The sequence below is a fragment of the Helianthus annuus genome, chromosome 5 (assembly GCF_002127325.2).
Source record: "Helianthus annuus cultivar XRQ/B chromosome 5, HanXRQr2.0-SUNRISE, whole genome shotgun sequence".
NCBI lineage: Eukaryota > Viridiplantae > Streptophyta > Magnoliopsida > Asterales > Asteraceae > Helianthus > Helianthus annuus.
In genome coordinates, this window is record NC_035437.2 from 87965053 (window position 1) to 87977757 (window position 12705).

Below are 12705 nucleotides of genomic sequence, written 5' to 3' on the forward strand. Positions count from 1 at the left end.
GCTACATAACATATCTCATTATTTATACGCTTTATAGTTTTGCAAGAAGGCAATCATAATTAATAATTACTATACCAATCAATTGTTCATTATATGCATTAATTAGCGGGTTACACTCGCACTTCATGGTGAGGGCAACACAATTTTTAATAAATTTTTCATAGATCGTAGATGTAGTGGAAAAAATAACATTAATGGCAGGAATCTGGATGATATTTGTCTGGTTCATTATGGTATCAATATATAATACCGACATTTGATATAGCAATCGGGAGCGAAAACTTAAAAAATAAAGCCGTGTTAAGTCCATGAGGACGTCGACAAATGGTTTACATCGATTAAAAACCATAGTAAACGAATACCATTAACGGTATGTTTTTCGGTGGGTACCGGCTCACGTATTTAGTTTTTGTAAAAAAAAAAAAGAACTAACGAACGAAAGTTATATACAGAAATAAAACTATGTGTTTGAAGACCTATATTATTTTGAGTGTAAAGGGTAAATTTAAAAATTGAAAAACTAATAAAAATAAAAAGAAAAAAAGACAAAGTCACTGTTAATCACTATTCAATATTCATTCACATGAATTAATAGAGAGAAATAGTAACTCCATTTTTTTTTAAACCATGTGAAAATTTCCCAGGAGTTCTTCATTGAAACTTTTCCACTAAAGGATGCCAATACACCAAAAATCTATTGATGATATTTGATGTTAACATTTTCTAGTGACCTCCACTAAAGGATGTCAATACATCAAAAATCTATTGATGATATTTGATGTTAACATTTTCTAGTGACATAACATGGAGAATGCAACCATGTGAAATATCATGTGTATAGTAAATTGGTTTTACATTTCTAGTCAGTTTAGTTGTTATATATCAATGGTTAAGTGTTGATCACTAATTCAAGTGTTCCATATTGAAATCTTTTAATAACTAAAACTCATGTTTATTAAAAAAAAAAAAAAAAAACTTTGCATTATCTTTATGATACTTGTGGTATTTTTTAGGCTTTCTTCTTATTAGAACCACGTTGGTACCATATATATTGTCTATAAGACTGTGTTGTGTAACAAGGATCAACGAGCTCAGGCTTACAATGTGGCCGATGAGGGCGTGGAACACCGCCCCGGACGAGCACTACAGGGGTGTGGAGAGAATGGTGGAGGTCTTCGCCGGCGTGGGGACGAACGGTATCTAACTTCTTTTGTTAATAATGAATATAAAAACAAGTCATTTATCTTCACCGTCATTTCTTTTTTAATTTTTTTTTCTTATTACTCACCCCACCATATTTCACATTCTCACAACACATGTTCGGTGTGAAAAATGAAACCTATGTGGTGCATTGGCATTTCACATTTACCACATTATATATACTCTTTTAACTTTCGGGACTTCAGTGACATATTCTTTGGGGTGTGTGTCTTTATGTAAAAGTTAAAAGGGGTATACTCACACTAGTCATATTTTATGGGGACTAAACCTGAATTTAGTTTTTGAGACAAGCTTTAATATATCCCTCTGACGGGAGGCTGTGGGGAATAAGTGCCGACAAACCGTTAATGAGACAGATAAAAATCACATGGAGCACAGCAAGCCGGCCTGCACCATGTTCGAGTTCGAAAAAACTTGTCCTTAATTAGACTTTAACGAAGTTGGGTATTGAGCTTACTAAAAGTCTAAACCTAATGCCAATAGGTTAATAACTAATCTAAATCATAAGAAAAGTTTTGTAAGTGAGCTTATATTGGTGTTTGTATGGGTATACCCTATTAAAAAAAATCTTTTTTACATATACATATCAGTTTTTTTTAAATAACGTGTCCTTCGAAATATCGGGATCTGGCCGGTGCTCAGCACAGTACCAGTGGGCTCGTGGTTTTTTACCGCTACAAATTCCCAAATCTCTTGTTTTCTAATGTGATCTAATATCACCATTTTGTTTTCTAATATCACTAATACTAGGTTAGAACCCTGTGTATTACACGAGTCGAATAAATATAATTTTATATGCTAAGTAATAAAAAAGTACCATTTTCAAACCCGTGCATTGCACAGAGTTAATAAACACGTGTATTACACAGCTTGAGTACATATAACGTAATCGTTTAACACACAGTATCATCAATATATGTTTTTGAAAAAAAATGAATTATGTTGTACTATATACTTTTTTATTACATTTTACTTTGTTTTTATTTTTATTTTTTATAAGGTTATTGTTTTGGTCAAAAATTACCTAAGCAATTAAGTGATCAAATTAGTTTTGTGAGTTAGTGTGCTAACAATGTGTATTGAAAATATTCTGGTTTAGTTGTTTGCAGAAAACAGTTTCAAGATATAGCTCAGGATACCGAGCTATATCAACAATCAAACAATGAGCAGAAAAGTAAAGGATGACACGAGATGTACAAGGAAAGCCCTTGATCAATCTAGATCGCTGGCACAAAACCTCGGGAGCTGACAATCGCAGCTGCCTTGTTCTTCTTATTACTTCAAATTTCAGGATACAGTGCAGGATATTGTACGGATCAGCTAAGTGATACAATGAATTTTCAAGTGTGAGTGTTCGTAAATGCGAGTGATTGCAGCTTGTAGAGAGCGAAAGTGTGTGTGAAAAATTGTGTGTGTCTATCGATCCGTACATTCCTTTTTATAGTAAAATGGAAATAACTAACTATCCTATAAAACCGGGATGCTGCGAATATTCCCTTCTTGAACGTTGGAGACCCCTTCTTCCGGCTTCAATGTTCCCTTTTCAACTGGTTAGTCAGAGTCTTCAGGAGAACAAGTCTACTTGAACGTTATAAGCTTGCCACCCAAATCTGCACATGAACAATTATTAACTATCAGGATACTGCATCAGAATGTTACCAATATCCTGATCCGGTATCCTGGTCACAAACACAAGTATTATAGTCAGGATATAATTGGGGATATATGTTCAGAAAACCACCCATAACAATTATCCCCAAAATATATCTGTTGGAATTATAAATTCAAACGGATATATTTTAGAACTTATCCCTTGGATCGAGGCAATTATGATGATTGGACGATTGAAATGAGTTGCTGCAACTTCCCACGCGAATTTTACTCAATACCCCCTATTATCGGTCTATATCTACTCTTATTTGCTGCATATTAATCACAATATTCCGAGCAATTTTCAGGTACTCTTCTTCCTCTTTCTTCTCTGTTTTCTTTGCAAAAACTCTCTACTCGCCATGGCTAGCCGAACCAGAACCCAGATGGCCGATTCTGTACCCACCTTTAACGAGCAAAACCTCCTCAAAGAACCCAAAAAGGAGGTCTGTTCGTTTGACAATGCCGATATCGCGGCCCTGAAAGCCTCCGGTGCCTTCCCCGCCGGAGCGGTTATACGCCCATTTGACCGAGAGGTCCGATCGGACGTATATTCCGACGAGTGGGTATGCATCTTGGCCTATCCTTTCTCGATAGGGCTCCGATATCCTTTCCCAGCCTTCATCTCTCGCTTTTTGAACTCACCGGTCTTAGCTATGCCCAAACCATGCCTATGGTTTGCGAGTCTTAGTTACCCTGGACCAGATAAAATCTCGTAATGTGCCTGACCTGTGCATCGAGGATCTCTCGATTGCATTGTCACACCCTGGCTTTGCGGAAGCGTGGTTAATTTGGTGTGACTTCTTAATACCATAGCTTAATCATAACAAAGCTATATGAAAATAAAACCATGCAAATCATCCATTGATTTAAGTTTCAAAATAAAAGTACCACAACATTGTTTTAAAGTGCTGACACATGCAACGGAGATTACAACCTAATAACAAAAAAAAACATTGTTCAGAATTTGTAACCACAAACATAAAGCAGACGTAGTTTAAGAACTGTGGCTCGTCCAGGCAAGAGCCACGACCCCTAAACTTGGATGACCTTATTTCTCTTATGCAGCGTGAAAAACGTAGCATACCATACCAGATCCTTAATTACCTGAAATACATGTAAGTTGGAAAAATCAACAAAAATTGTTGAGCAAGTTCATGTGTAGTGAGTAAGTAAAACCTTTGTAAGTATAAAATCCTGGTATGTAGCAAATAAGGAAAAAGAGATCACCAATGGTTTGCAAGGCCATTGATATGTGTGAAGTGCAAGTAGGAAGACTCAAACCTAGCATATTTTGCGTTAGGTACAAAGTCACCCCGAGGTCCGTTACGCTGGACCTGGGGCTGGGCTCGCTACACCCAGATAGATCTACCGCTACTGTCCCTCAGTCCTACAATGAGGATTAATGGCCTCAAGTTGCGCCTACCCACTCACATGATCTAAATAATAACCCTCCTTACGCTAACCATACCATGTAAAAAGTACTTGTAATCATAGTAACATGTATTTCACCCCCGCAGTTTAGAAAACTGAAAACAGTTAAGAGAAAACGGGGACATGAACTCACAGTGGTGCGTCTCTAACAAGAAAATCTCCTGATCAATCTGCTGAGCGTCGACCTACACGTACTAATTTCTATTAGACGGAGGACCGTGCCTTAGCTTAAGGTTTAATGTCTTTGGGAAATAGTTAGACAACTATTTCGTGTTTACACTTCGTAATTATTTGGTAAATATACTCCTTCCCAAGGATGGGGGCTTCAATACATGTGCGTTTGTAAATTTTCGAAATATATTATTAAGTCTCACTTAAAGATATATGTTAATCCCTTCTCCAAAATATAAATATTTTTCCCAAAAATATTATATTTTATTACATATAATTTTTCCTCAAAATAATACTCTTGTTAAAATACGCGTTGACTAGTATTTTTCCGAAAAAAATGCGTAAGTTACGTTTTAAAGATCGGGTGGTATTAATAATACCGTTGTAACTTATTATTTATTGTGAAGGCGTTCGAATTATTTTGGAATCGTTAACATTTGGTAATATTATTTTTACCCTAAAAATAATATTTATATAGTTCACAAAGTAATCATAAAAATCTCACAAGTGTTGTTATGAAAAATTTATATATATATCAAATATATATTTATCAAGTGTTATTTTGTGAAAATCCCACCTCCGACACTTAGAATTGTTGTAAATAAATCGTGGCGAAATTTACATTTTTGAAAACAAGTTAGAAATATATTTATAACACTTGTGATGAAAATATTTCCAAGTGTTGGGTTTTTGGAAAAATTTCGCCAGAGTTTCCCCTGTAACTTGAGGTGGCCACGCTTTCAAGCGTATCATTTTCTTTTAAAATTCAAACAACAATTTTCTCAACATTAATCAACAAAGTTTTATCATCAAAATAGTCAAAATAGATATAAATCGGATAAATACATGAACTTGTGGCTTTGTGTAAAATATGTAGTAATTTCCCCATATTTTTAGTAGACCTTTTTTATAAATGAAACCGGTTTCTTGTGAATCTTGGTTTTATAGAAAATAAATTTTCACAACTTCTTGTCAACATTTACAAAAATAGTTCTTTTGTCAAAACTTTGTGTTACACAAGTGTCTACACACTTGTGTGTTTACAAAAATCACTTTTGTTCATGTAAGATCCGGTTTAGAAAATGTGATTTCTTTTGACTCTTGGTCCTTTGAAAATACCACTTGTAGATCCGTAGATCTACTAGTTTAGAACTCCATTTCATAAGAAAAATTGTTTTTACACAAGTTCATGCTTGATATGTAGTCGTGGTCTTCATCTAACCACTTTTCACACTATAACATACACTAGGTCATGTTCCATGAACATGACTTAGTCGGGTTAGATGACGATCCGAACTAACACTAGCATAGATCAACACCAAATAATCACAACAAAACAAGTCTTACAAGTTTTACACAACTCTATAGCTTTTATCCAACATGTTTATCATTTTTGTAAACTTTTAGTATGTCATCTTGTATGTTCATGATTTTTAACCGACAAAGCTCATTTTAACCACTTTAGAATAGATCAAGAAGGCGTTTAGAGTCACTTACTACTAGCTCGAGGCTAGGGAAGAAACTAGTCGAAAAACGAGTGGATAAAAGCAATGTAGCGAGGTCCTTCGCAACCCGAGTGCACCGAGCTTCCTTATACGCAATCCTTAACCCTTGTATATACTTGGAATAGCTTGATCAAGATCGAAAAGTGGCGGTGGTGGTGCTTGTGTGGTCGGCCGAAGGTAAGAGAGGAGGGAGAGAGGGGAGTGAAGTTTTCTAAGTGGTGAAGTGAATGGTGTGCTAATGTTGATACTTATAGACAATTTCCATTTTAATTACCCAAAGGTTATTATGCTAGCTAGATATTAAACATTTGAGATTAAAATAATCTTGTGAGGACAATGTGTGTCCCCTATGGGACGATTTCAGCTGGGGGGGGGGGGGGTTCATGGTTCCATTTCAACTAAATAGTTAGGATCTAGTTATGTTAAGTTAGGAGGTTAACCCGGTTACTAGCGTGTAGTAAGTTGTGACGGGTGTTAGGGTATTCGGGGACCCTAACTGGCTCAGAAAAGGAAAAACAATGTTAATGACAATATTTTTATGTTCCGGGTATAGTCCGATTGTTCGGTTGTATAGGGATCCGTTAAAGTGCTTAACAAAGCTTTAAAGTGTCGTTATTATTATTTTTAGTGACACGAAGAATTCCCGACACTTTGGAAAGTGACTAGTAATATTTTTCTCATGTTTTGGCACTTTATTAGTTAGCTTAATGCTGAATTTTTATTTAAAGTGCTGAATTTTGTACTTAAAGTACGTTTTAGGCACATCCGGTCACTGTAATTATCACCTAGTGACGCAGTTCTACAATCCTCACTTCCCTACACTCTCTATGGGTGTAGTAAACTATCTCTGGCTCATACAGGCCTTAGAGGCAGTGTCCGCCTGGTGCTGGCTATATCAACGTGTTAAATGGGTTATCCGTTCATTGTGCTACTGTGCTTTTGTGCATCAAGGTTGTCACTAAAGTTCTGTATGTAAATAATAGAGTAACAGCAAATAGAGTATGAGACATGGTTATATATATTTCAGAAATCATGTAGAAGTTTATTTACCACTGTAAGCAAGCACAGTAATTGAGCAGTAATTAAATACTAATTAATTCGTACGGATACCTGGTTTGGTGAGGGTTGTCACATTCTCACCCCGTTAAAGAAATTTCGTCCCCGAAATTTGTACTACCTTAACTCCTTATGGTCACGTCATACATGTATATATATAAATAACATCGAGGTAGATAGTCATCAAACCGAATCAAACCTTACTCACACTTGGTGGGTCCAAGAATATTTAACAATCCGCACCCTAGGGTTAAGAAGGTGGGTGCTCATAGCAGTTGATGTTAGAAGTACAAAATGTACTTTACGTATAGCCTAATGTATTCCAGCTAGCAGGGGGTCCGCAAGAGAGGAGTTTCAACTAATAAGATCCTCAAACGACCAATCGCAGTATCCAAGCGAGTTTTCACGAAACAGAGCGCCCGCTATATAAATTCAAAAATTATCAACTCACATGAAATGGTAAAGTGATCTGTCAACTCCCAAGTAAACAAGTGGCAAGGTTCAGTGCGTTGAACATTTTGAACTGCGAGAATACACCGAATGAATACAAATGAATCTGGTGTATTCTTACCTTGATTTGTAGTTGCATTAGGAATGTTTAAATGGCAGGTCAAACGAAAGGATATGCAGTTTGGTGTAAAGAGGTTGACCATGATTAGCACAAGCTACAAGTTTGTAATGACACCACAAGGTATCGCAACGACATGATTCCATAATAGCGGTGACTGAACAAATTCACCGAGTTTGAGACCAGATGAAGGTGTGCCGAAACAAGCCGGAAGATGAACTAAGTACTGCAAGGCATTTAATTGATAATGAAAGAATCGTTAGGAGGTACATCCTGATATGAAACGAATTTATGTACCTTTGACTCAGCATGCAAGTGTGTTGAGAGTGATTTAATTGTGATAAAGAAAACAGATTTAGGGCAAGTTGTCAAATAATCAATTAAATCCGTGTACGAAGTGAGTAGTCAGATAAGTGCAAGCTTCAATTCTATGAAAGTATCACTGTAAGGTATTGAAATCTATCAACGATTTGGTGGAGTCATAGACCAAATAAGTCTACTACGACTCGAAACAAAAGAATCTGTGCCAAAGTATTAGAATATGATGCTCTCAATACATCATATGGCGTCTCAAGTCAAACATGTGAACTGGATAAGTTCAAGCAGTTAAACTTAGTTTCAACGTAACCCAACAATAAACGTACATATCAACAAGGAAATCTTCGCATGATAGTAAACACGTAACTTGAAAGAAAGTGGTTGTTGACTTGATAACAACAGAGTCATCAATGACAAAAATGTAGGTTATTTGAATCACAAACTAGTAATTAGCTTTGGCAACGTAATATCTGAGCTTTAATGGAGCGTTTATTCGAAATGAAACCACATGCGTTGTCACACCCTGGCTTTGCGGAAGCGTGGTTAATTTGGTGTGACTTCTTAATACCATAGCTTAACCATAACAAAGCTATATGAAATAAAACCATGTAAGATCATCCATTTAATTAAGTTTTAAAAACCAAATACAACAACATTGTCTTAACGGAAATACATCCTAACGACATAAACATTGTTCAACAAACACAAACATCAACATGACATAAACATAGTTTAAGGACTGTGACTTGTCCAGGAAAGAGTCACATTCCCTAAACCCGGATGACCTCGTAACTAGTTGTAACAACTGTCACTAAAATCAATACTTAGGATAATAATAAATCAATAAGGAAACCATAATTGAGACACCCAAATAATTCTGCATTAGCCCTAAAATTTTCAGAACAATCGGAATCAGGATCAGGGCCCCTAAAACTCAAGGGGGGGGGGGTGAACCCTAGTTGGATGTTTATCCACTTAAAACGTTGTTTATATCCAATTGGACCAAAACTTTGACTCATCAGGCCTAGTCCCACGCGTGGCAAACCTAGGACTTTTAGGTGTCCCTTACGGACCGTAAGGGATCAGGCTTACGGTCCGTAAGCTAGTCCAAAATCGAGTATAAATAGCAGAACATTGGCACTTGAATTCTGTTCTTATTTCGACAAAGAAATTCGTTGTGTACATAGAGTTATAGCACAATCAGTCCACAATTAAACACATACGATCACGAGGTGCTGCCGCAATCAGGGTAATCACTCAATCGCTATTACGATTCATTTTCCGACTGATCAATATATCCAATGGATGTTTAAGTGCCGCCCACATAGGGTTATACTTGGTCGTTCGTCATTAAATCGATGGATGTTTAAGTATTGCACTTTGTCGTTCGTTGTGAGAATTTGATCTCGTAAGTTATCGTAAATGTTGTATTGATTACTAACCCGTTCGTGTGTAAGCATTATTATTTGAATTAGGATAATCAAGGCTAATCAGTAGGCTTATACTCTGCTCGTTAAATCTGCAAAGTGAGTCATTCCCCTTTTATAAACTCTTTTCTCACAGTATGTGAGTCATTCTCTTTTTATCAACTGTTTTACAATACTCCAAATTATTTTCCAAAGTTATAATTACAGGGACTAAGTCATGGATATCTTGATTTATTGGTTAGTGGGGTATTGTGCACATTACTAATTTTCTCTCAGTTAGGTTCATTGACCTACTTGGGATAATCACTGTTAGGTTCATTGACCTACAGGGATAATCATCACTATTTAGGTTCATTGATCTAATAGTGGTATGACCATCGTCACCATTGTAACATGTCACCATTGTGACATAGAGCCAGATAAATAAAAGATATAAACCATTGTAATCGCTCTTATGCTGTAATTAATAACTACGCATCATTTTATGTAAATAGAATGATTCACTCAGTATTTCCCAGCTGACAAAACCTTTTTCAAACATGTTTCAGGTAATCTGTTGTGAGCAAAGAAAAGTGCCATGAAGCACTACAAGCTTAGAAAAGTGGCTCAATGTAAATAAATAAAGAAACATGTTTTGTAAAATAAAGATTTCCCAGTGAAATCATCTTATTGTAAATTACAGGGTTTTATCCCTAAATTATATAAAACGGGCAGTTTTAAATATTAAAAGATCCTGTTTTAAAAAGACTTCCGCTGTCGCCTAAATTAAATACCGTAGGATTTCTGTCCCGCGGCTCCTGAAACGGGTCAAACCGGGTCGGGGGCCGTGACAGAAATAAGGTGGTATCAGAGCCACTTATCAAGCCACTGATTTAAGCCAATTAAGTATTTAGAAAATACTTAATTTTTATTAAATTGCTATTTCATGATTATGTGTTCTATTACCTGAATAATTGTGCACAGTATGGACAAATCTTTATATGTTAGCCAAGGTAGCAATTAATGCAAATTTAACTCCAGTATTAATACATTTATTATCTACAGTCTAGAAGTCTTATTCGGGAAATCATAAGAATTACAAATAAAACCTAATGTATTTTAAATTTTAGTTGCTTTGATAGTTACCCAATATAAAATAATATTTAAAAGTTTTTCTGCAAAAGTTTGTTATGAATTTTAACTTAATAATTGTGTGTATTTTACTAAACAGCATGAGTGACTTGTCTGAGGCCCTTCAGAATTTAAATCTCTATCCAGTAAGAGTAGAAGTTTCCAGAGATTTCAATAGGTATATACCAGACATAGAAGAACCTATAGAATTCAACGTTTTATCTCTCGAAAAACCCAAGAAAATAGAAATTGGGGAAGGTTCTAGGCAAATTGAAAAGTTACCATCTCAGGAAGAGTTAGATTTTATAATGGCAAGCTATAATACTATTAAGCCTGTTAATGAAAATATTTTTAATCGCTCTCTTGAAACACAACTACCGATGAACTTAGAACCAGCTATTCCAAACCCTTCAATCCACTCGCAAATAGACGAATGGTTGACTAGTGAAATACAGTTACAAAACCATCCCTATAAGCTTTTTCCTCAGCTCAATTCAGAACCTTTACCAAATCCACCAATAAGTAACGAGAATACGGATAAACTTTGCTTTGCTGAAGAACTAATGGAGACTGGGAATAAAATCCAAGAGATTTGGGGGACAGATGAGAGGGAACGCCATTACTAGAATATTATCTAATAAAGGATAGGAAATTATGGAACTATGATTATGTAATAGTAATAGTAAAATCAGTATGTGTAAATAACAAAATGATTGTATATAAAAGTATAATATAATCAATAAAACAAATGAAATTTTAAAAATTTACAAATTTTGTTCGTTTATGTGATTATGTGCAATTAAGTGTAACCTTGGATTATTTCTTGTATACTAATTATTTATTTATAAAGTAGTTATCAGATGGAAAACGTTAATAACGAACCAGTTAACGAGATTAATCAATCTGAACAACACTCAGGGGATCAATATATGACTAGGCAGGATATAGAAAATATCGTTGCTCAATGAATTGCCAACACTATTCCAACAATGATTGCTCAAGGGATAGCCAACGCTATTCCAACAATCGTTGCTGCTGTTAAAAACCCAATAGAACCACAACAAATCATTCCTAGCAAACGTATTTCTGAAGACAACTTCAGTAACAGCGTAAACGGAGGCGATAATCATGTTAATCATGATAATGAACCACGACAAGCTCCGCTCCCTAAGAAAATAAAAGCTGCAACGCCTGGTTGCACTTACAAAGAATTTCTTGCTTGTAAACCATCTGAGTTTGCAGGCAATGAAGGAGCGACTGCTGCACTACGTTGGTTAGAAAAAACTGAGGCAGTAATTGCCATAAGTAAATGTGCTCCGGATGATCAGGTCATGTATGCGTCAAATCTTTTCAAAGAAGGGGCGCTAGAATGGTGGAATACGGTGTTACAAGCAAAAGGAAGAAGGATGGCGTATGCTATGAACTGGGAAGAATTTAAGAGCTTGGTAGAAAGAAAATTCTGTCCCGAATATGAAAAGGAACAAATGACAAATAAGTTTCTAACCCACCGGATGGTGGATGTAGATTGTCGAGGTTATACTTCGACATTCTTCGAGTATGCTCGAGTAGTACCAACCCTGGCTTCGCCAGAGCCGGTACTTATTTCTCGATATATTTGGGGATTGATTTCTGAAATCCGTAACATCGTCAAGGCTGCGAAACCTTGCACGATAGATGATGCGGTGGATTTAGCCAATACTCTGACTGACGAACTAGTACGGATAAGAGAAGAAAATAGAAGGAAGGAAGTAGCCCAAAAGATTACCCAGGTAATCCATTCAGGTAACCATAACGATTTCAAGGAAGGAGGGAATGGACAATCTTCCACTAGTCTATTTTGCAATTCTTGTAAAAGAAAGCATTTTGGAAGATGCAAGGGATATTGCAATTTTTGCAAAATTCCAGGGCATCAGGAAGAAGACTGCAGGAGGAAGAGATCTTCAGTCTGCTACAACTGTGGAGAAGCTGGACATCTTAGGCCAGATTGTCCGAAACTGAACAAACCATCTGACAATAAAGCCAAACCTGCAGAAGGAGCAAAGAGGAATGTAAGAGCCTTCCAACTGACTGCTCAAGAAACAGAACTCATTCCAGAGGTGATCGCCGGTACGTTCTTAACGGTTACACAAAAGTATTATTTGACTCTGGTACAAACATTAGATAAATCTTTACAGTCGAAACGGCAAGCGGAAATACCCTCATCTATTTTCAGTAAATCTCGAGGACGAGATTTTTCTTAAGGTGG